Raw genomic sequence first — 26,127 nt, forward strand, 5'->3', positions numbered from 1 at the left:
CCTCTTCTAAACTTCTTCAGAATCCCACTTGGATTCCTCATACAGTCTACCTGGTAGCACAGTGATTTAGCACCTAGCACATGCTTTAAAAATGGCAGACACCCAAATTTGCTGAATACATTTGTCATTATTCTAACCATGACATTAAGATATACATGCAATTTTGAATTCCAAAAAATAAAACAGAAACATACCATATTTCGCCAAACTTCTGAGGAGCTGGTGAATTCTAAAATCAGGCTCTTACAGATTTTTTAACCTAAAATATAAAACACCTCACTCAATTCTTTTTACACAGACAACTGGATGGACAACTTTCATAGAAAAAATTTTTTCTAAAATTTATTATAAAAGCAAATTCATTTGTAATACTTATGAATATCCAGAAACATATTAAGAGACAAATGCCCCTAATGCTGTTGCCAGGATGCATGGAAAGGTGGTTAGACAGGCCCTGTGGTCTGAGTGCTTTCAGCTGGCAGAACCATGATACCCATTTTCATCCACAGAACTTACTGCTTGCTGTTTCTTTACTCTTCCCTCCCTCCAAAAGGCCTGAAAATATATGAAAACTGTTTAACTACATGCCTCTAATTCCTTCAGATACCTACAGCAATTAAGCTTTTAATTAAATTCCATATGCTGAGGACCTGCTATATTAGGTACATATATGGGCATCTGCCCAACTACCTCCTGGAGTAGCAGCCTTTGGCAGGTCCCTTGACCTGTAAGTCTTCGGTGTCAGGTTGTTGTAATAGAGAAAATATTTTTAAAGTATGTAGGACAATGCTGCCTGGAGCATAATAGGGCCTCAGTGTATGGTAGCAAATATTATTTCTTAAATCAAACATTTAATACATCTATCAAAACTTAACTCTTATCAAAAACCAAATTCTGAAGCTTAAATCATGCATCTAAATAATCACTGTAAATTCTTAACTCATTTGTATATAATCAGATCATTTCTCAGCTGAACAGGAACTAAAGTCTCTTAATACATTTCCTTTTATTGCATATGAAGAAACCAAGTCCCCCACCAAATCAGGAAACCCACCCAGCATCCTACAGGTTGACGGCAGAAAATGAATATACTATACTGCATACAAATATTTTTTAAAAATTAACCAAGTGTTAAGAGGACTGAGTCTCAAACTCTGTTCTATAATACAATCACCTAAGGAACCTGTAAAAAATGCAGATACTTACTTTATCTCAATCTCCAGAGACTGTGACTCAGTACATAAAATGGGGTTGTGTGAATCTGTATTTTTAACATACATTTCAGGTGATATGCATACCCCAATTTGAGAAACTTTGCCTTAGAAGATTAGGAACACATAATTATAGAATGTACCAAATCTACGAAGATATAGGATAAGTAATAGAAACTGTAAGCACCAGAAATGTTAGCTGCACTCTTTGCAAATTTAACCATTAGCACTCTTACACCAGACCTAGTGCCTTTATTTTATTTATATCCGCATTCCTCTCCAACAGAGGGCTCAGTCTAATAATCTAAGAATAAGAAATGAATCAAATAATAAGAAATGCCTGTACCAATCTACATCCACCTGTCCCTGTAACATTTTCACTTATCCTTAAAATAGTCCATCTGCCTGCTCTCACTCTTTCTCTCTCCCTCTCTACACAGGTGCATATATATTACTATTACATCTGTCATGTCCTTTATCTCCTCTCCAACAGCCTATTTCCTTCACCTCCTTGTAACCCTAGGTCAAACTTAATTTCAGACTACCTTTTCTATCACTTTTTTATTGTGTCCACTCAGCAATCTTGTTCTCCTTTATGCCATGTTTATGGTGTCTTAAATTTATGGGAAAGCTACTTGTTGAAAGTCATTAAGTTTTGTACATTTGTAAATTTCACAACAAAAGACTGTTCCAATAACTTTCTGGTGTAAATTTTCCTGTCTTTAGGCTCTCCTCATTCTAGTCCATTCTGCAGTTAGACTAAAATTTTAAAACACTGCTTTCATATAGTACTTTCAACATAATTCCCTCAACTCCATTAACTCTTTACAGTACCATTTCCTTACTCTCCTTCCTTTAACTGCCAGAAAGGCCTGAAAACCATTAGCTCAGATGCTAATATACAAAACCTTCCACATACTGAAAGTTTTCTTATATAAGTCATCATCATTCTTGTATGTCCTAAATCCTATGGCCTCTTAATCCTACTTTTTCTCTGCTGCATTTCACACTGCTAACCATTTCTCACCCCTCCTGGACTTCCATAATGCTGTACTTGCCTGTATTCTTCTACCTCTGACAGGAACTAAGTCTTCTGCTAGTTCATCTTCCTACCTCTCAATCACAGCCACTCTCCAAGTTTCTATCAATAGCCCCTTTTCATAGATTAAGAATTAATTTTCTGTGCAATGTCATCATTCATTCCTATAGCACCTCTCTATACTTACAATCCCTAACTCTACATCTTTAAGACTTCATGTCTTGAGTCATAAGCCTGCTACTCTCAATTACCAATAGTACACATGCACTTGGATGTTTCATTAGCATCTAAAATCAAGCTCAATTATTCCCAAAAAAACTTACTTCACCCTGAATGTGCCTAATCTTGTTGTCCTACTAGTTACAGAAAGAAAAAAATTGGTGCCATTCTTTATTTTCTCCCCCTCATTTTTTTTTTTCTTAAAAGGTAGGAGTGTTCTAAATTTTGATGGAAAATCTGTATTTTAATCGCTACTCTTTTTTTTTAATTAATTTATTTATTTATTTATTTATTTTTTGCTGTGTTGGGTCTTCGTTTCTGTGCGAGGGCTTTCTCTAGTTGCGGCAAGTGGGGGCCACTCTTCATCGCGGTGCGCGGGCCTCTCACTGTCGCGGCCTCTCTTGTTGCGGAGCACAGGCTCCAGACGCGCAGGCTCAGTAGTTGTGGCTCACGGGCTCTGTTGCTCCGCGGCATGTGGGATCTTCCCAGACCAGGGCTCAAACCCGTGTCCCCTGCATTGGCAGGCAAATTCTCAACCACTGCGCCACCAGGGAAGCCCCACTCCCCCTCATTTTTATTTAGCCTAACCAATGTATGGTTTGATACTAAAGGTCATTCAAAGAATGTCTACTAGCTAAAACTAATACAATGTTATATGTCAATTATAACTCAGTTTAAAAATATGTTTGAGTGTTTACTAAGTGGATGAAGACATAGTGGTAAAGAAACTAGACAATCTTGTATCCTCATGTAATGGGGGAAATGCGCACAATAAAAACCACAATAAACTAGGTAACTGCAATGCATAGTTAAGTGTTGTGAAGAAGAAACCAGGATATGGTAAGTGTACATATACAGTATTCTGACTTAATCTGGGGAAAAAGGAAAGACATTCTTCATGAAGTAACATATAAACTGAGCTTTGAGGCATGAGCAAGGTTTATCCCAGATATATTAAGAAAAACCGTGGAAGGTAATGGTACCACTACCAGTCCAGTCACCCATTAGAAAATTCTGAGTCATATTCTAAAGAGAAGGCCCCTCTCTTTCCAGTACAACAAACCGTTCACCCAGTGCTATCAATTCTACCTCAGAAATTCCCCCACACTCCAACACTGCCCCCAATTATTCCTTTGTTGGTTTTGTTCCAGAGTAACGTTTCCGATGAAACTATACATAATTTGGCCAAAACCTGCCAGTCCAGCCTCTTCTCTCAGACTAGACCACACTTTTAGAGAACATATATATCATTCATTTTTATACTTCCAGTGCTTGAAAATGTTCACAAAATATACTTCACAGGATAAACATCTTATGAAGAGGAAAGTTTTCTTCTACGTGACTTGCTTTAGAGGTCATTTAACTAGTGAATACAAGATTAAAAACAAGTTGTCTGATTGTAAAGGCCATGCTCCTTCCCTTGTACACTTCTAATTTATACCCAAATCCTGTAAATTTTTTCTTTGAAATATCACTTGCATCCTTTTTTCTCCATGCATAGTCATGTTACAGATGCTCATTACTTCATCTAGTTTTACTTTTTCCTCTATCCTTGACTCTGCCACTAGAATTATCTTCCTAAAAACCCAAATTTGGGCATATCACTCTCACACTCAAAATCTATACTTTCCCAATGCCCACAGGATAAATTTCAAACTATCATATGAAGTCCCTGCCACCGGCTTCCACCCATTCATACAAGCCTTACTGGCCACTCTATGAAATCATTACCAAGTACTTGATCTAGTCCCATCATTGGATTACTGGCTATCACATACTGGTCACCTGTATTTCTGATTTCAATGCTTTTGTTTCTCACCACACTTCACTCAGAAATACTTCTCTCTCCTTTGCTAACCTCCATCCCCCACCCACCTATTATGCCCTGTTTAAAAAAACTCTATTCATTTTAAAGGCTGTATCTCACAGAGTTCTCTAAGCTCTTCTGTAAACAACCACTGTCTTGTCTGGGAACTATATGTTCCTAATACTATAAAATAATTTCTTAATTTCCACCCTAAATTTATTATTTTATACATTATAGCTATCTGAATACGTTTCTCAGTGTCTCTAGCTGTAAGCTGGTGGAGGGTAGGGCTCATCTCATCCATATGTTTATTTTCATAGTAATGGGACTGTTTTCTTGACACCACACCTCCCTCTACAAGGGGAAAAAAAAAAAAAAAAAAAAGGAATAAGGATCATGGCCTGACAAAGGATTCTAAACTAGCTCCAAATGCAATTCATGGATGAACAAACAAGGGTATCCTTTAATTCCAAATTAACACAAATTTAACCCAATGCCAATCTAACAAAAGTTTATTTTGAAGCTCAAACATGTAAGAATAACCACAAAACTTTCATTTTTCTCAAAGAATAATGCCTCTCTCCCAAGAACTTGTTCTACCAGGGACTAAAGCATAAAATATTAAATAGTATAATTAAAATCAATACAACCCCTTCAAAAAACTTTGACAGTATCTACTAAAATTAAATGTAAATCATTTAGTTTAGTCATTTACCCTATGACTTAAAAATTCCACTAAGTACACATCAAATAGAAATGAGTACATATGTTCACTAGAAGACGTTCAGTGGAATATTGAGAGTAACAATATTCTTAGTAGCCCCAAACCAAAAATGACTAAAATGTCCATCAACAGCAAAATGATAAACAAAATATAGTTGGCCCTTAAACAACCCAGGTTTGAACCATGCAGGTCCACTTATACGTGGATTTTTTTTTTTTCCAGTAAATACATTAATACAGTACCACACTATCTGCAATTGGCTGAATTCACAGATACAGAACTGTAAAGTTCTCAAGGCCTACTGTAAAGTTATATATGCAGATTTTCGACTATGCAGGGGATGGGTACCCCAGCCCCCTACCTAGTTCAAGGGTCAAGTGTACTATACAGAAATTATAAGCAACTGACTACAACCAACAATGTGGATGAATCTCACAAATATGTTATGTGAGAGAAGCCAGACACAACTAAATGTGACTGTTTCTAATTACATAAAATATAAAAACAGAAAAATCTAATTTATGCTAGTAGAAGTCAGGATAGTGGTTACTCTTGGGGAAAGAGAGGTAGTGACAAAGAGAGCACAAGGGGCTTCAGAAGAGCTGATCTTGTTTCTTGATCTGAATGCTGGCTAAACGTGTGTGCTCAGTGTGTGAAAGTTAAACAAGCTACGTGCACACTTACACACTTCTGTATGTGTATTATACTTCAATCAAAAGTTTATTTTAAAAAGCACAGTATGGTATGAGCATTAACTAAATGTTTAAGTGAAACAGAAAGTTAAGTCCAGAGAAAGATCCAAAAGTATATAACAGTTGCTTCTAGTCATAAACAAGAAAACTGGAAAACATATGAAACAGCTGTTTTCAGACCCTGGATAACAGGCAGTGTGAGACTGATCCATGAGAATGAACAGAAATGAGGTGAACCCTTCCAATGCTTGAATTTCTTCATGGAGGCAGCTTTCCAACCTGAGTCAATGGAGAGGAAACACAGTCAGAGGACAGCAGTCTCACAAGAAGCAAGAGGTCAGAGTTGAGGCTGAAGTGGGTGGAATTTTTAATAAGACAGACTGCCACAGAAGGGAGCTATGCAGAGGAAAGTCTCCAGAAATCTGTCACTTGGGGGTCCTTTTGAGTCTGCCACTGTATACAAAACTGCATGAATAAAGGGAAAGACTATATGAAGCTGGGGAAAGAGGAGCTGTGAGCTGAAATATCCCCAGTGCTCATACAGGACTAGGAGATTCCTAAGTTCCTCCCAACCAGAGTGAAGAGAATATGCTGACACTGGGGACATTTAGTAGAGAACTAAGAAGGGCCATACATTTGTAGTAGCTACCAGCCTTAAAGTAAAGTCTTCTCTAGATACACCCTAATAAAGCCTTGAAGGGATCAAGCTGACCAGCGAGTTACTTAGCTTGCTGGCAAAACAAAGTTTAACACTCTAAAAGACAACAAAATCCAACCACTCAGCAATAGACTATAACAACGTTCAGTATCCAATAGGAAAGTACTAAATATGTAAGCAGGAAAAGACGGCCCATAACCAACAGAAAAACCAATCAATAGACCCTGAAATGAAAGAATTGATAGAATCAGTAGACAAGAACTTTTAAATAGCTATTATAAATATGTTCAAGGGTTCAAAGGAATACATGAAAACAAATCAAATGTAACGTCTAGAAATACAAAAAGTAAATAAATATATACATATTTATATAAATATATAAAATATCTGAAAGTATTTGACCCTGCAGGGGAAAAAAAAGGACAGTGAAATACAAGACAAAGTAAACTAAAGCACAGAGAGACCAAAAAAAACTAAAAATGTTAATGACCTGAAGATAATATCAAATAGTCTAACATTATACATGTAACCAGAGTAACCCTGGAAAAAAGAGTGTAGGAGGAAGAGAGCTAACTTTAAAAAAATACACGTGAAGAAATAATGACTGACACTTTTCTGAATTTGATGAAAACATAAACACAGACCAAAAAAACAAAACCAAAAACTCAATAAATCCTAAGCAGGATAATCACAAAGAAAACCAGCAATGAAGAGAAAATCTTAAAGAAAAGCCAGAGGTAAATAAAAAGACTTTAAGTACAGAGGAAGAAAGATAAGTATAACCACAGACTTCTCATCAGAAACAAATGCTGAAAAAAAAATGTCAACCTAGAGTTATATATCAAGTGATAAGTATCCTTCAAAATATGAAGATAAACCTCTATACATCTACCAGAATGGCTACGTCAAAAAGACTGACAGTCCCGAATGCTGACAAGAATGTAGAACAACTGGAAACTCTCATATAATTGCTGGTAAGAGTATAAAACGAAACAACCAATTTGGGGAAAAGATCTGGCAACTATCTTATAACCCAAACTGCACTCCTAGGTATTTACCCAAGAGCAAAGAAACCAAATATATCTACACAAAGTCTTTCACACAACTGTTCACTGAAGGCTTTTCACAACAGCTAGAAACTGAAAATAGCCCAGGTGTCCCTTAAGAGAAGAATGTAGTTACAAACTACTGACACATGCAGTACCATAGATGAATTTCATAAACATTATGCTAAGGGAAACCTTATACAAATAAGTACCATGATTCATATTTATATGGAATTCTAGAGCAAGCTAAACTAATCTATGTTAAAGTGATCAGAACAATGATTGACTTGGGGGTGTGGGTAATGTGGGGACAGGAAATGGCTAGGAAGGGGTACAGGTTCCATAACTTGATAGGACTTTGTGTTGCAAAGATGTAAGCATTTGTCAACACACATGGAATGGTATATGTGACAGACTGTATTTTCTAAAGATGGCCACCCACAATATAATCCATCCCACATGCTCTTCTTACAAGGTTAACATTGGCATTCTCCCATCAGCTGGTGGGGTCTTTGTGCCTTCTCCTTGAATTTGAGCAGCCTCGGTGACTTTCAATCGATAAAGTATGGTGGAAGTCTGTGCTCTTTTATAAGCTAGACTTTTGATGCTAAGTTATAAAAATGCCATGCACTTCTGCCTTGGTCTCTCGAGATACTCACTCTTGGAACGCAGCCACTCTACAGTGTTGAAGCCAGCCACTTGGCAATGAAGTCAAGCAACCATATACAAAAGCAACATCTAAGTGTTCTAGACCAGAGCTCCAGTTGAAGTCCTGACAGCCAGCATCAATATCCAGATGTGTGAGCAAGCCTTTAGATGATAACAGCCTCGACTTATCAGGTTACCTCAGTTATCAAACAACTCCAGCTGACATGTTTGAAGTCAAGACAAGCTATCCTTGCCAGTCTCTGCCAAAAGTACAGATTCATAAGCAAAATAAATGACTGCTGATGTTTGGGGTACACTAAGTTTGGAGTGATCTGTTAGGGAGCAATAGATAACCAGAACAATATACTAAATTCAGTTAATAATACTAAATTTCTAAGTTTTAGTTGACTATATATGATGAAGTTAAGGATGAGATATTCTAACATCTACAACTTACTTTGAAAAACATCAAAAATAGTAAGACAAATTAATAGATGGATAGATATAAGACAGTAAATATAGTAAAATGTTAATTGTGTAATTACATTCTACAATTATTTCACATCCATGTAAGTCTGAAAATTTTCCTAATAAAATGTTGAAGAGTGAAATAAAGGCATTTTCATATAAATAGAAGCTGAAATGTTTTTTTGGCCAATAGACTTGGTGCTTTAGAAATTTTTTAATTCTTCAAGTAGAAGGAAAACAACACCACATAGAAACTCAGGTCCATGAAAAAAGTCTACACAAATCTACACAAAGGAAAAGAAATGAAAATGGAAAATATGGGCAAAACATCAAAGAATGCTGCTTTTCGTTTTTAAATTTCTTTATAAAACAATTGACTGTTTAAAGAAATAATCAGAAATTCTATTGGGGAATTAATGGAAGACTACAATGGCAAAAAGGTAAACAAATTTATAATGTATTAGAATTCTTACATTATACTCTAAGAGGTCTAATTTTGAAGGCAGACTGAGATAAACTAAGGTGCATACTGTAAATACTAGTGCAACCACTGGAAAAAAAAACAGAGGTAGGTATAAGCTAATAGTGGAGATAAAACAGACTTCCGAAAAAATGCTCAATCCAAAACAAAGCAGGAAAGGAAGAAAAAAAAGTAGTATAGATTGTACAACTAGAAAACAAATAGTAACCTGGTAGTGTTACTATTGAAAATTACAATAAATATAAGTGGACTCAAATTAAAAAGCAGAGATTGTAAAAAATCAAAAAAATGCAACTATACACTATCTAAAAGACTTATTAAATATAATAGCATATAAGTTGAAAGTAAAGAGATAACAAAAGATATAATATGCAAACACGAATCATAAGAAAAGGGAAGTAGCTCTATTAATACCAGACAAAGCAGACTTTAGGACAAGAAACACTACCAAAGAACAGAGACATTTCTTAATGATAAGGAATCAATTCATCAAGGAGATCTTCCAGTCCTAAATGTGAATGCATCTAATAACAGAACTTGAGAATACATGAAGCATGGGGACTTCCCTGGTGGCGCAGTGGTTAAGAATCAGCCTGCCAGTGCAGGGGACATGGGTTTGATCCCTGGTCCGGGAAGATCCCACATGCCGCGGAGCAACTAAGCCGATGAGCCACAACTACTGAGCCTGAGCTCTAGAGCCCACGAGCCACGACTACTGAGCCTGCGTGCCACAACTACTGAAGCCTGCATGCCCCAGAGCCCGCACACCACAACTACTGCATCCCGCACGCTCTAGGGGCCCACATACCGCAACTATGGAGCCCGTGTGCTGCAACTACTGAAGCCCGCCTAGAGCCCATGCTCCGCAACAAGAGAAGCCACCGCGATGAGAAGCCTGCGTGCCACAACAAAGGGTAGCCCCCGCTCGCTGCGACTAGAGAAAGTCCACAGGCAGCAACAAAGACCCAACGCAGCCAAAAACTAAAAAGAATAAATAAAGAAAATACATGGAAGCAAAAATGAAGAGAAGTGAAAGAAAAGATAGCAGGTTCACAATTATAGTTGAAGATTTCAACACTCCTCTCGTTAATTAATAAAGTATCCCCCCCAAAAAAAATCAGTAATGATACAGAATACATGCCTGTCTAAAAAAGGACCTGTATCCTGAAAAGAAAAAGAATGTGCAAAATATTTGGATACTCACAAAAAAAGACATACATGTGACCAATTAACACATGAAAACATCAACATCATTAGTCATCACGCAAATGTAAATTAAAACCACAAAGACACTTCACACTCATTATCTGGCAATTATTTTTAAAAAATAATAACAATATATTAGCAAGGTATTAGCAAAGACGTGGAGAAACTGGAACCCTTGTGGGAAGGTAAAACAGTACAGCTGCTATGGAAAATGGTATATTGGTTTTCAAAAAAGTTAAACACAGAATTACTATAAGACCCAGCAATTCCATTCCTAGATATATACCCAAAAGAACTGAAAGCAGGGACTTGAAGAGATCTATTTTTAACACCCATGTTCATAGCAGCACTATTCACAATAGCCAAAGGAAGGACAGAACTCAAGTCTCCATCAATGAAAGAATGATTAAACAAAATGTGGTATATACACACAATAGAATATTATTCAGCTTTAAAAAGGAAATTCTGAAATATAATGTAACATGGGTGAACCTTGAGGACATTATGCTAAGTGAAATCAGCCAAAAGCAAAAGGACAAACATCATATGATTCCACTTACGTGAGTACCTAGAACAGTCAAATTCGTAGAGTCAGAAAGTAGAACAGGGGCTGGAGGGAGGAGGAAGAAATTGGGGGGTTACTGTTTAATGGGGATGGAGTTTCAGTTTGAGATGATGAGTAAGTTTCAAAAACCCATTCAAAAATGGGTTAAGAATGATGGCTGCACAATGTGAGTGTACTTTATGCCACTGAACTGTACAGTTAAAATGGTTAAGATGGTAAATTTTATGTTATGCATATTATACTACAATTAAAGAAAAAGAAACTGCAGTGGGATACCACTACACACCCATGAGAAGATCTGCAATTTATTTGAGAGTATCAAATGCTGACAAGGATTTGGAAGAAATGGAACTCTCATACATTGCTGGTAAGAACGCAAAATGGTACAACCACTGGGAAAATAGTTCATCAGTTCCTTATAAATTTAAACATAAAACTACCGCATGGGGACTTCCCTGGTGGCCTAGTGATTAAGAATCTACCTGCCAATGCAGGGGACACGGGTTCAATCCCTGGTCCAGGAAGATCCTACATGCCGCGGAGCAAATAAGCCCATGCACCGCAACTACGGAGCCTGCGCTCTAGAGCTCGTGAGCCACAACTACTGAGCCCGCATGCCACAACCACTGAAGCCCGTGCACCTAGAGCCAGTGCCCTGTAACGAGAAGCTACCACAACGAAAAGTAGCCCCCACTCGCCACAACTAGAGAAAGCCCGCGCACAGCAATGAAGACCCAATGCAGCCAAAAAAATAAATTAAATAAATGAATAAATAAATTTTAAAAATAAAAAAAGATAGGTGCACTTTACTGGATATAAATTACTACTTCAATAAACATGATTTTTTTCTTAATTTATGAAAACAATATATAAAAAGATGGCATTTTAAATCAGTGGGGAAAGGATCCCTTAGGTGGTCTAGAGCAGGGGTCCCCAACCCCCGGACCGGTACTGGTCCGCAGCCTGTCAGGAACTGGCCACACAACAGGAGGTGAGCGGCAGGCGAGCAAGCGAAGAAGCTTCATCTGCAGCTCCCCATCGTTCACATTACCGCCTAAACATCCGACCCACCTCCACCCCCTGTCCGTGGAAAAACTGTCTTCCACAAAACCGGTCCTTGGTGCCAAAAAGGTTGGGAATCGCTGGTCTAGAGAATTAGCTGCCCAAGTGGGGATATTTAAATATTAGAACTTAGAAAAGTTAGATATTTTCACACAACATCCAAATATATGCCAAATGCAATCCAAATCTAAACCTAAATCATACAATATTCAAAAAAATGCTGAATGTACTCAGATCTAAATCTATAAATCTAAACCTATAAAGTAACTTCACAGAAGTGCTAGAAAGTATGAGATTTCTGTATTATCTTTGTAAGCATGGTGAAACTCAGAAGCCAAAAAGGACAGATAGATTTACCTATACCAAAAAATTTTAATTTCATGACTAGATACTATATAATAAACAATGAGGTAAACCAGCAGACCTATACAATGTGTTGGGAATGAAACTTGCTTAAAAAGATTTTTTTAAAGAGTAATTGGCAGTATCTATCAAATCTTTAAGCTGACATAGCCTCATGGTCTAACAGTCATTTTATAGAAATCTACCTTACAGAAATAATATGTACCATTATTTGTAATATCAAAAATTGAAAACAACCTAAATTCCACAATAAAGAGTTCCAAAATATATTATGAACTCTGAGTTAGTTTCCTAGTTCAGTTCTAAAGACTGATAGAAGTCATAAGATTGATAGTCTTCTATCAAGTTTACTTCAGGACATATGTTCCACATCAAACATTCTTTTCTTTCTTGAGTTTTTTCTTTTGTTCCCCTTTCCACCAAGCTAATAGGGTAAAATTACCTGTAGTTATGTGGGCATGTGATACCATACATAGATTTAATGCAGTAATTAAAAAGTATTGTTCAACTCCATACTTTCAGTTGTTCTAGCCAAAACCTCAGTGTCATCTTTTACTTCTCCCTTTATTTCACACTTATATCTGACCTATTACCAAATCCTACAGACTATAATTTCAACACGTATCAATCATTCAGCCACTTCTCACCAACCTGATAGGCCTCACCTTGTCCAACTCACCATCATCACCTCCTATCTGTATTGTAATAGCCTGCCAACTGGTCTCTTGATTCTGCCCTTCTCTTTCAATCTACGACCAACATGGCAGCCAGAGTGATCGTGCTAAAACCTAAATCAGAATTTTCCACTCTGCTCAAAAACCTTCAATGGCTTCCCATCTCACTCAGAGGTAAATGTCAAACTCTTTATTATGACCAAATGATCTGTATCCTACATTCCCCTTCTGACTCGATTTCCATCATTTACTTTTCTACAGCCCCACAGGCCACCTCACTGTTCCTCAAACACATCAGGCACTCTCCCACTTCAGTGTTTCCTTATTCACTACACCCTTTGCCTGAAATACTCTTCCCCCAGTCATCCACATGTCTAGCTCTCGCATCTCCTTCAGTTCTTTACTCAAGTTATCATCTCAGTGAGGTTTTCTCTGGCCACACTATAATTTGCACTCAACCTCTGCACTCTCAAATACTTCATATCCCACTTCCCTTATTTTTCTCCTTAGAAGTACTATGCAACATACGATATATTCTACGTATCTTGTTTTTGATGTTTATGATCTCTCTTTCCCTACTAAGTGTAAGTTCCGTGAAAACAGGAGTTTTGGTGGATTTTGTACACTGCTGTCTCCACTAGCACCTAGAAAAATGCCTATGACATAGTAGGTGCTCAATAAATATTTGCTAAATGAATGAGGTAGATGCACATGTAACCACTCACATGGAAAAGATTTCTATAAGAAATAGTTAAGAGAGAAAAAAAACAAGTTGTACAGAATACAAGTTCAGGACAAAAATCTATGCACAAGCAATGAATAATCTGAAAATAAAATTAAGAAAAATTCCATAAGCAATAACATCAAAAAGAATGAATCTTAAGAATATATAACAAAATACATTTCTTTTGAACAGAAGTGTAAGACATGTACAACGAAAACTACAAAACACACAAAAAAATTAAAGACCTAAATAAACAGAAAGACACCCCATGTTCATGGATCAAAAGACATAATACTAAGGTAGCAATACTCCTCAAATAGACCTACAGATTCAACACACACCTTATCAAAATCCCACCTGCCCTTTTTGCAGAAATTGACAAGCTAACCCTAAAATTCACACAGAAATTCAAGGAACCCAGACAGCCAAAAAAAGAAGAGCCAAGTTTGAATATTCACATTTTCGAATTTCAAAACTTACTACAAATCTACAGTAACCAAGAATGTGTGTTAGTGGCTGAAGAACAGACATACAGATTAATGGAAGAGAACTGAGAGTCCAGAAATAAATTGTTACATTTATGGCCAATTGATTTTCAACAAGGGTAACAAGACAATTCAATGGGAAAGAATAGTCTTTTCAGCAAATGTTTCTGAGACAGCTGGATATCTATATGTAAAAATAATAAAGTTGGACCCCTACCTTATATAACACCATATGCAAAAATTAACTCAAAACAGATGACAAACATAAATGTAAGAGCTAAAACTACAATACTCTTAGAAGCAAACGGGTATAAATCTGTATGACTGGTCAGACAATGGTTTCTTATTGGGTTGGCCAAAAAGTTCATTCGGGTTTTTCCATAAGATGTATGGAAAAACCTGAACAAACTTTTTGGCCAACACAATAAATAACACCAACGACAACAAAAGAAAAACAAACAGGACTTCACCAAAATTTATAACTTGTGTGCCTCAGAGGAAACAATCATGAAAGTGAAAAAACAACCTTTTGGGGGGGAAATACTTGGAAATCATATATCTGATAAGAGACTTGTATCCAGAACATATAAAAACGCTTAAAAGCCAACAATAAAAAGAAAAATGACCCAATTTTAAAACAGCAAAGAATCTAAATAGATCTCTGAAGATGGACATCAGGGCATGAAATGATGATCATTAGTCATTTAGCAAATGCAAATCAAAATCACAAAGATACCTTCACGTCCACAAGATGGCTAAAATAAAAGGAACAGACAATTGATTTGGCAAGGAAATAATTAGAAAGAACCCTCATATACTGCTGATGTAACTGTAAAATACTGCAGCCACTTTGGAAAAAATGTTTGGCAGTTCCTCAAAATGTTAAACACAGTTAGCTAAGACCCAACAGTTTCACTCCTAGGTATTTACCCAAGAGAATGAAGATATATGTCCACACAAGAACTTATATATGAATGTTCATAACATGATTCATAATAACCAAAAAATGGAAACAATCCAAAGTTATCAACTGATTAGTGAATAAACAGTATGTGTATACTCATACAATGTAATATGAACCTCCAAAATATCATTTAAGTAAAGGAAGACATACACAAAAGGACATATATTTTATGATTCCATTTATATGAAATGTCCAGAATAGGCAACCCATAAAGTAAGGAAGCAGATTAGTGGTTGCCACTCTTCAGGGGCTGAAGAAGGAAAGAATGGTGAATGACTACTAACAGGTACAGGGTTTCTTTTGGGGATGATGAAAATGTTCTAAACTTATATAATGGTGATAGTTGCCAATTGAATATACTAAGACCCACTCTTAAGGGTGGAATTTATGGTATGTGAATTATATCTCAATAAAGTTGGAAATTATAAAAAGTGTATGGAATGATTTTTTATAAACCACCTCAAAAAAGAAAAAAATTACAAGTATCTGTACTTACACAGATGTATTTGTTTGGTATTCACCAGGTGTTCTTATGTTTTTCTACATTTAAATTGAACAACCGTTAAGTTTTGGAACTGGCTAAGAAAGGAAGAGGAAACTTTCACTTCTTTTTATACTTTAAAAATACGTATTTTTTTCTGTATTTCCTTATTCTCAAAAATAATTAATTCTACACACCAATATTTGAGGGGAGGGGCAACCAACCACGACATATAAAAGGCTCTCCGGAAATATGAAAGTTCCAGGATTTCTGGTTTTATGATTTACAGGAATAACCTAACATTTAAAATTGAGGCTGCGCCGGCAAATCTAGGTGTATGGTCTACAGGAGTAAAATTTTCGGATCACAATCACTGTGCGTTGGAAAAGAACAGAACTCTCTAATGTGACCCTTGGCCCTCCCCTCTCTCTGGGTTCTGTGAACATTTCCAAAAGTAAACAAACTATGCTATTTACCTGTTTGAAAAACTATAAAAGGTAAACTCATGATCTGCCAACATTAAAATGCTATCTTTCCCCAGTATTTACTTGTGTTTATTATGTGACTTACTAGCAGTGAGAAAATCTTATCTCAGTGTAGATCCCAAGTGTCATCTATGAAAAGTCTTTAAAAATTCCAAATTACCAGAATTATTTCAATTTCCTGACTTTAATTATAAATCACTTATTGCAATCAACAATTCCATGATCTGAAAACAGAAGCAATGTGCCATACACATAGTCCCAATGACTTATTATTCTCAAATTTTCCTCTGGGTTCTTTCTGTACAATAGTTAAATTGAGTTCAATCTTAAATAGAGCTTAACCTAAAATTAAACACAGAATTACATTAGCATTCAGCGCACACACAAAAAATATTTATAATGCAATATACTAAAATAACTAAAGGTAGGTGAGTTTTCCTAGAAATAATCCTGAACATTATTTTACATTTAATTTATTACATTTCATCTATCAAATGTATCATCTAAACTCATAAAATCTGAATTAAGGACAAAAGACCATTAGCTTCTAATTTAACTTCAAAATGCTTTTAAAAATTCACAACATATAATTTTAAGTGAACTACACTGCATCTGTTAAAAGACAGAAAATTGTTTTTCTAAAAACCATCCATACTCGAAGGACGTAAATATTAAACATTGAGAACATTTAATTTTCTATTAATGTCTGGTAAAACACTAAAGTGTAGCCTAATTACAAATTTTCTTTTGAGCAGTTTATCAACTGGAGTAATATTTCTCTAACTGGAAAAAAAATGCAGTTCTTATCAATCAGTAAATGAACATTCATTCATCCAACACTCACAAATGCCTGAAACTGCACATGAAAAAAAATGAGATCGACAATTATTTTTCTCATTGAACCTTCAATTCAAAAGTAATTATTTAATGTCAGTTGAGCTAAGTACTTATTCAGGAAACACAGAATTCAATAACCATACCATACAAGAAAGCCCTAATACTAGTAAGTACAAAGAGATTCTAAAAGGAAGGCTTCCCTGAGTAATATTTAGGCTGAGCCCTACAGGATGGGTAAAATTTGTTGGCTAACTGTGTTCTAGGCAGACTGAAATGCACTGGGCAAAAGGTTTGCAACAAGGAGCCTGGATAGTTCAAAAAACTGAAAAAAGGCCAATATTGTTAGATGGTTCTAAACAAAGGAGAGTGTGAATTAAATCTGAGGAAGCAGAGAGAATCCAGATCAGATGGGACCTTGTAGACCAATTAAGGATTCTGCATTTTATTCTAAAAGCCACAGAAAGCCAAAGAATAGTTTTAAAAAGAAAGTAACAAAGTTAGACTTGTATTTTTAAAAGTTCACTGGAAAAGACAGAATTGTTATTTGTTTATAATAATCTAAAAGAATTATAAACTAATAAAACTGATGGAGTTCACCCAAGTTAATGGATACAAAATTAACACCAGCAATGATCAAATGTAACAGAAAAAAGATCCTATTTACAGTGCAAAAAAATATGTATAGATCAAATATCTAGGAATAAATTTAACAAGGTATGTATAAAAGGAATTTAGGAAGAAAACTGTAAAATATAGACTAAATGGCAAGATAAACTATGTCAATTCTCAAGTTAATTTATGTATTCAATGCAATTCCAATTAATATCCCCAAAGAAACTTGATACACTGGTTTTAAATTATTATGGAAGAGTGAAAGTCTAAGAAGAATAAAAGTTCTGAAAATGAATAAAAGAGTAGGCTTTGACTCAGACTTCAAAGCTTAATATAAAGCTATTTGAAATAAAACAATGTAGTACCAATGTTTAAAAAAAAAATTAAAAAATTAAAATCAAACCCAAGCATTTGGCAGATGATACAGGTGATATTTTAAAAAATTAATGGGGAAAAGATTCAATACTTAATGTTGGGACAACTTGTTTTTCATATTAAAAAAAATTTGATTCCTAACTCCCTCCCAGATGGACCTAAATGCAAAAAAATAAACAACAACAAAAACCTCTCAACTATTAGCAGACAATATTAAAGGGGGATTTCTTCAATAAAAAACAGAAATCATAACAGAAAAGACTCATGAGCTTCACTTCAAAAATTGAGATATATCCCAAAAGAGAATATCACAATGAACAATAAGTAGGGTTTTATATTTTATTCTTATTCTGATAACTTTCCCGGCTGCATTATAAAGAATGTTGGGTGAGATGATCTCCAAGATCCTTTACAACATAAATGCTGCATAACACGGTGTCTCTTATTTTCTTTTAAACCATTTCTTTAATTTATGAAACATTTAAAACATACAGAAAATAATAAAATTCATATCCATACATCCACCACCCAGAATTAATAATCAAGGAAATGCTAAAATGAGAGTAATATTTTGCTAAAATTTCACACCCATCAAATTTGCAGAAGTTTTTAAATCTGACAATCTCAAGTATGGGCTAGGATGCTGGAAAAAGAAATGTCCGTACACTGCTGATAAAGTATATACTGACATAACCATTTTAGAGAAGAATTTAGCAACATCCAGTAAAGTTATTCACAATCTATTTCCCAGCAGTTTCACTTCCATGAATCTTCCCAAAGAAATACATGCACAAAGAAATGTGTCAACATGATCACTGCAGCATCGTTTATAATAGCGAAAAAGGAAACAACTCAAAATATCCATTAGTAGTGGGACACATTTATTTGATATATCGTACAATGGAGTACTATACAGCAGTTAAACCAAATAAACTAGAGCTACATGCATCAACATACATATCCCAAAAAAGTTTAAAAAAAAAAAAGCTGATGAAAGAGCTGTACAGTAACAATATCATTTTGTAAAAATTTTAAAACACAAAATCCAACATCATATATAGCATTTACAGATACAAGTACACATATAGAGTAAAAGTATAAACAAGGATATGAAATTCAAGAACCTCGGGATAGTTATTACCTTGGGTAAAGAGAGAAGGTAATAGGACTTGGGGGTGAGGCGGCTACAAGTGCATATGTAAGACTGCATCTGGTTCGCTAAGGATCAAAATTGGCATAATTTATAGTTCTGAGTGAGGGGTAAATGAGTACCTGCTACATTATTTACTCTGTTTTAAATGTTCTCTTTTTTAATTAAAATATATACAAATATTTTAAAAAGAAAAAAATGAGCATATACTATCCAAGCTGAAAATTACTTTGGAGATCATCTAATCCAACCTACTTCCTTTATAAAAGAACTAAGGAAAGATATCAGAATAAGAACACAAAATAAATACTATTGTAGTCAACGCCATTTTAAACACATACTATGTAGCTAAAAAAGCACTTAAGGGTATTAGACCTTGATCGCTGGAGAGAAAACCTTGGTAGGCTGAAGAGTGATCAGCCCCAATTTCTCAAAATCTGGTGTCAGCTAGTAATATGGAATGGGCATGTGTGCGCACATGCGCGCGCACACACACACACACACACTCTCCTAGGAGTGCCTTGTCAAATTCAGCACAGGAATAGGCAGTAAAGTTGGTCTCTGGCCCACTGTCCAGGCTGACCCCTAGTCCATCTTTACTTAAAATTACTTGAAGTTCTGAGGCCTAGAGGATTGCTCCTGATGATACTTCATTATATCCTGATCATAGTGCATTAGCCCACAGCAGATATCTAAAAGTAGTCCTGAACTAACTAAAAAGTAGCTCATTCATCCAGTACTTATAAATAACTAAAACAGCACACAGAAAAAAGAGAGAGAGACAGCAAATATTTAGTGTTCACATAGAATCTTCAATCCAGGAGTAAATAAATTGTTTAATTTCAGCTGAGGTAAGTGACCTACCTATCAATATTTTACAACTGAGATCCATCTACTTTTAAGTTCACCCCTCCCTACCCTTCATCTACCCAAAACATGGAAGAGGAATTTTAAGGAGGAGGGAGGAGACTGACTCAGATACTGAGTTAAATGAAACTCTAAGATTTTACTTTTTATTTTGAAGATAATATGAAATATAGTGCACTGGGTAATAATTAAATTTAAAGAAATAGATGTTTTTAAATGCAGAAATCTAGTTTTATGTATATGAAAGTCTAATGTTTGCTCAGCTTTTCTAATATATTATACTTAGGTGTTCTCATGTCAGCATTAAAGTCAACTTTTAAGAAGCATTTCCACCTGTTTACAGGGCAGAAATAGAGACAGATGTAGAGAACAAACGTATGGACACCAAGGGGGGAAAGTGGCGGGGGCGGTGGTGGTGGTGGTGGGATGAATTGGGAGATTGGGATTGACATATATACACTAATATGTACAAAATAGATAACGAATAAGAACCTGCTGTATAAAAAGTAAAATAAAATTCAACAATTCAAAAAAAAAAAAGCAGTTCCATTTTATCAAGGACAATGTACCCCTATGTTAGCTACCAAACTTTATCCATTTAATTTTCTATTTTCCTTCTCTGTTCTTTAAACATGTTTGATATGTGTCCTAGTCCATTTAGGCTGCTTATATAACAAAATACCATAGACTGGATGGTGTATAAACAACAAAAATTTCTCACAGTTCTGGAGTCTAGGAATTCCAAAATCAAGGCACCGGCAGATGTGATGTCTGGCAAGAATCACCTTCCTGCTTCATAGATAGCCATCCTATGGCTAGATCCTCACATGGCAGAAGGGAGGGAGGAAACTCTTTGGGGTCTTTTAAAGGGCACTAATTCCATCATGAGGGCTCCATTCTCATGACCTAATCAACTCGCAAAGGCCCTACCATCTAATGCCATCACAATGGGGGGTCAGGATTTCAACATATGAATTTGGGGGTTGGGGGGGACATAAACATTCTATAACAATATGTGACAGACATAGCAAAATGTGTAAGAAATTGAGTATGAATGAAGCAGCTTAACTAATTAGGGAAGCTTTTCATTTCTTAGGAGCTCTAAATTTGGATTATCTTAAACAGCATAGTTTTCTATCACCAACATGGAATATGGCACATTATCAGCTCACTTCAGAAAACTAGAAAAAATGTTACCTAAATATTCTTTGTGTGAAATGGGATTTATCAATTAGTATACATGTCACATACAATAGGTGTTCAAAAGACAGGTAGTTTTTAATTCTCAAAACAAAAACTTTATTTAGCAAAGGTAAATATTTAGTATCCTTATTCATGGCACACTGTAAGGTTATCAATATTGGCAAGTACACACACAAGGCACAACAAATAGAATTCCTAAGAAAAAAGTACTAAAGTAATTAATAAGCTGGAAATAACCCAAATTTCTCCCTGTGACCCATTAGCTTTATATAGAAAACACTGCTGGGCAGCTCATCCTTTCCCTTCCAAAAAACAGGATTATGCTTTACATATGATAAAAGATAGGAAAGTATTTGTTGTATCAAGAAATTCCTGTAGTGGTACCTGCAGTGCTAGAGCTATCATCTGAGAAGAAAATAAAGAACATCCCTTTTAGAAAGGGTGCTAAAGAGTGCAAGTGACAAAATGTGACATTTGTCCATACTGAGTGGTACATACACGGTTGTTATATTATTCTTTGTACTGTTTGTATATTTAATTTGGAAGGAAAATTCAGAATTTACGCTGCATCACAAAGAATATAAAAATAAATGAGTTAGCATATTGGCTACAGCTCACAAGGGCAATTAATCCTAAGACTACTTTCTCACATTCAAGAAGGAGACTGCTGAAGTAGAAGTCTATTAGAAACTTGAAATGGATAAGCCATTCTTTTTGATACAAGGAGACAAAAGTCAACAAATGAAAAGAATATGTGTAAAGTACTGGTAGCATCTTCATTCAGCCCCTAGCTATGTAATTTGTGTGTAGCACTACTCGTCTCAAATGTGAAAAGGAACATTCTGAATTACTGCAAGTATGAAAAATGGGCACCTATTAAGACCTTAAAAAGAGCTACAAGACTTCATACCACAAAGAGACAGGTCAAAAAAAAAAGTTTCATGTTTTATTTCTGTAACATAAAGGGATCTGTGCTTGACTAACCTCATCTGTTCCCAAAGGGTACAGAAGATCAACTTCTGGAACACAATGAACTGTTAAGAGTCACCACAGTAGTCTCCACACTGGCAAGCCAAGAGTTTCATTGAAAGATTTTTATCCTACTTGGGTTAAGTGTTCAGGGCTCGTACACCACCTCCTTGCTTTATTTGCAGCACAGATGTTGACTTTAATTAATGAAGTCTTACTTAGGATTCTCTTCCACAATCCACATATGACATCTTATATGAGATTCCGAAGATTTCCTAAAATTGAACTTCAGGAATAATTTTATCTAGTAAGGTTCTAAGTCTCCAAAACCTCTTTTCCTTTCAGGTCAACCTTATGATTCACTTGCCTTTATCACATTAACAGGAGAGGTCAAAAGTAAAGCAAATTACAGAAGTGATTTGACTTTGGACTAATAATACTGAATCACATCACTAACTATTAAGATCTACTGTTTATTTCAAATGTAGTTACCAAATATAAAATAAATTCACATACTAAGTATTTCCAAAAATAATATATCTATGGAAAGGTTAAAAATGTTAGTAGAGAAAAGCATGAAAATATACCAAGGTTCCAACCGTCTGTCCACCACTAACCAACCTGTTTTCTTGGGCAAGTCACTAAATCAGTTATAAGGTCACTTTATAGAGTACCATTAATTTACTTTTTCAAGAATGATCTCATTTGAAAATCATTCCTCAGAAACAAAGCAAGTATCGCCTTTACTTGACAGAAGGAACAGAGCCAAGGCTTAGAAAGCTAAATGGCCTACTCATGCCCAGCTAGGAAGCTAGAGAAGAAGGATGAACCCACAATCTTCTGATACCAAAGTTAGTGCTTCTTCCTCCACATCAATGGTTCTCCATGGCTTTCGTTCACAGAACCTGTTGAGACTCTGAAGCACTTAAAATTTTATATATAATTTTAGGGCGTTCACAGTCACAAGGCTTAGAATCAAACAGTAATAACTGTCAGCTAAATCTCAGGTGCAAACAGCAGTAAAAAAAAAAAAAAAAAAAAAAAGTACTAGCCTTATTTCATTTTCAGATAGACCTTATACTTAATGATCTTTTTTTTTTAACTTAGTATCCATAATGGTATAAATGTGTTAAAGATAACAGATAACTCAGATCAAAGCACTGTAAGTGACAATTCTGAGATTAAATGAAAATGAAAAGTTGGCAAAGAAATTTATCATGTATTTGTAAGTCATTTCATTAAAAAACTATTTATAGGGACTTCCCTGGTGGTCCAGTGGTTAAGACTCCACACTTCCACTGCAGGGGGCATGGGTTCGATCCCTAGAACTAAGATCCCACATGCTGCGTGGTGCAGCCAAAAAAAAAAAAAAGAAAAAAGAAAAACTATTTATGTAGTATCTTTAAGTATTTCAAACATCTCATGTTTTGGACATAGGATATATGCTTGTAGATTAACACTATTTCCACTTACTGTAATTTTACTTTATTTTCTTTATTAGAAGAAAAAGCCCCACTTCCTCCAGTAACTGCTATAGTCAGAAAAGGCATCTTGTTGAAGGGTGCCTTCTACTAATATCATAGAAAACACTCACTTAACTGCAATAAGGTGGGTGGGCATTCTCAAAGCAAAGTAACACTCCTCCCAACAGGTAAGACAGAACATGTACCATTGTGTGCAGAGTCCTGACCTGGAGTCCAGAGGCTCAAAATGTGCCCTGGCTCTGCCACCTGGTGACTTTTAAGAAAACCATCTTAAAGCTCTGCACTTCAATTTCCTCATGTGTAAAACAGGAATAGCCCTACTCAGACTCACAACTTCTGTGAATTTATAACCAGAAGACAGAATGATGACTGTCCCAGAAAAATACCAGAGTATTTACAGGCAACTTGCCAAAGTAAATTTATTTTTTTTATACGTATACATACACACAAACACTAACACACTATGTGCCAGATATTGGGTGGAGGATTGGGACCAAGATATGAAGTATCTAACATGTGCCAGACAGTGTATAAAGGAAGCAGTAAAACAATATTCTTTAGAACAGGAGCTGGGAGTAGGAGGTGTTGAGTCCACAGAACTGCCTGAGGAGTGGAAGGGCACCAGGAGAATGCGGTTCCATTATTTGACAGGGTTTCACAAAAAGTGTTATATGGAGAAAGTCACTAGACTATACACTTCCAAAAGACAGAGACATGAGTCTTTTCTTTATAGCCCCTACACCAAGCTCAGCTCAGAGTAGCCACAGTAGATACCTAATAAATGTTAGCTGATAACTAAGTCATCCATACTCTGGTAACACACTCTCTGGTAAACACCAGAAGTCCCTGTCCTTAAAAAGTGAGTTCAAAACCAGTAATCAAAATAACAATGTAAAGGATAACATGTTAGAGTCCACTGTCTATACGGTGCTTTGAGAACATTCAGAAAAACTGGGTAGGAAGACTTCAAAGGATAATACTTATTAAGTGCCTATGTGTTAGGCATTTCACATGCTTTAATCCTCACACCTCTGAGTTAGTCTCACCACCCCATTTTACAGATGACAAAACTTGCAGCTCGAGATTAAGTAACTTGCCAAGGGTCAGACAACCAGGGGTAAGCCAGAATTAAAAGCAGGATCTAACTCCAAAGCTATTTACGCTATACATACCATAATGTCTTTGGTTTTTATGCTTTACCTTTACATTTGCAGTGGGGAGAGAGCAGGGACTGTCAAAATCAGCCAAAATTTTGTCGTCCTGAATCATCATGAAAAGAGCATCTAAAACTTTACCCAAGTATTTTACTTGAAAAATCACTTCTGAAAATTGGTCTTCACTCATAAAAATCATAAAACTAATTTTTCAACAGCTGCATACGTATACTTAATGTCATGTTTCTACATTTTGACCTATACAACTACAGGTCTAAACAGAAGAGCACAACATGACTGAAGAACATGACCAGTAATCATTTAAGAAAACAGACACTTACTTGTAAGTGTTTGGGCTGAAAAATTTAGGTATGATCCAGAGTTTTAGATTATTCCACTGACTGCATATTGAGAGAAACAGCAAATTATTCCAAATATTTTTTTAAGGGGAGAGGGGATTGTTTTTGGAGGGGAGAGAGGAGGAGTCATTTAGAAATGATCTATGGTTTAAGGAATAAAACATTAAATGTTATGTGTCAAAGACACTGTAGGTACCCAACAAATCTTGTTAAATGGACTGGGCAAGTGGGATGAGAATGTGTCTTCCTCTCGCTTCTGACTACTTACTTAAGAAGCTATTTTTTAAGCCATGAAAGAAAGTGTAAATTTAAGAGATATGAAATACAAGCAGCATATAAAACCTGTGAAAAGGAATCAGAACATTGTAAACTGTGTAAACTCCTCAGTAACCCAGCAATGTCAGAAGATGGTGTACATGCTACTCAGCACATTAATGCTACTTAGTAAATACTGACACAATAAGACTTTCATGGTTTACATTCTAATTTTTTAATTTTTTTTAAATTGTTTTTGGTTTGCTATTTAAAGCATTCCTTTAGTGCCACAGGAGTTTAAGTTTGTTTTTTTTTTTTAATATTTATTTATTTGGCTATGCCGGGTTACAGCTGCGGCATGCGGTCTCTTAGTTGTGGCATGCGGGATCTAGTGCCCCGACCAGGGGTCAAACCCCCGCCCCCTGCATTGTGAGCCCAGCGTCTTAACCAATGGACCACCAGGGAAGCCCTGAGATCATTATTTCTTCAAGCTACTTCTTGTTTCTGTTTTGTCATGATTAATAATTTCTTTAATGGGTTTCTGGTCATTCTTTGGACTTATCAGCACCATCATTAATACTGTATTCATTTCATTAAAAATGTGATAAGCAGTTCAGATTTACAAGCAGGATCTAATTCCAAAGTTATTTCCACTTCTTTTTATCTTCCTAAACTCTAAACTTTTTTACATGGTTTACAAAATAATCTCTTAAGTAAGGGTACTTACTCGTCAGAGGTGTGAGATAAACACTTCTCAGCCCTCTTGTCCAAATCACTTGACAACATTTATTGGCTATCTCAAGGGTCTTTCACAGGTAACTTTTTAACAGTTGTACTTCTGAACTTTAGGTCATTTCCAT

General features: G+C 35.7%; 1 protein-coding gene across 11 annotated transcripts in view; it reads right to left on the reverse strand.

The window, feature by feature from the left end:
- The window catches only part of UBE3A (ubiquitin protein ligase E3A), a 96,399-nt gene that overhangs the window by 69,075 nt on the left and 1,197 nt on the right, over positions 1 to 26,127 (reverse strand). Inside the window, exon 1 of one of the 11 annotated variants that reach the window (XM_082450198.1) lies at positions 195 to 3,659. The exons of 9 other annotated variants lie outside the window; for them this stretch is intronic. The gene's annotated coding sequence lies outside the window, so the exon portion shown is untranslated. Of the gene's footprint in view, positions 1 to 194; positions 3,660 to 26,127 lie in introns of those variants that run through there. One more of the 11 variants, XM_082450206.1, reaches the window with a different exon arrangement.

Source organism: Balaenoptera physalus, assembly GCF_965194825.1.
Source record: "Balaenoptera physalus genome assembly, chromosome: 2".
Taxonomy (NCBI): domain Eukaryota; kingdom Metazoa; phylum Chordata; class Mammalia; order Artiodactyla; family Balaenopteridae; genus Balaenoptera; species Balaenoptera physalus.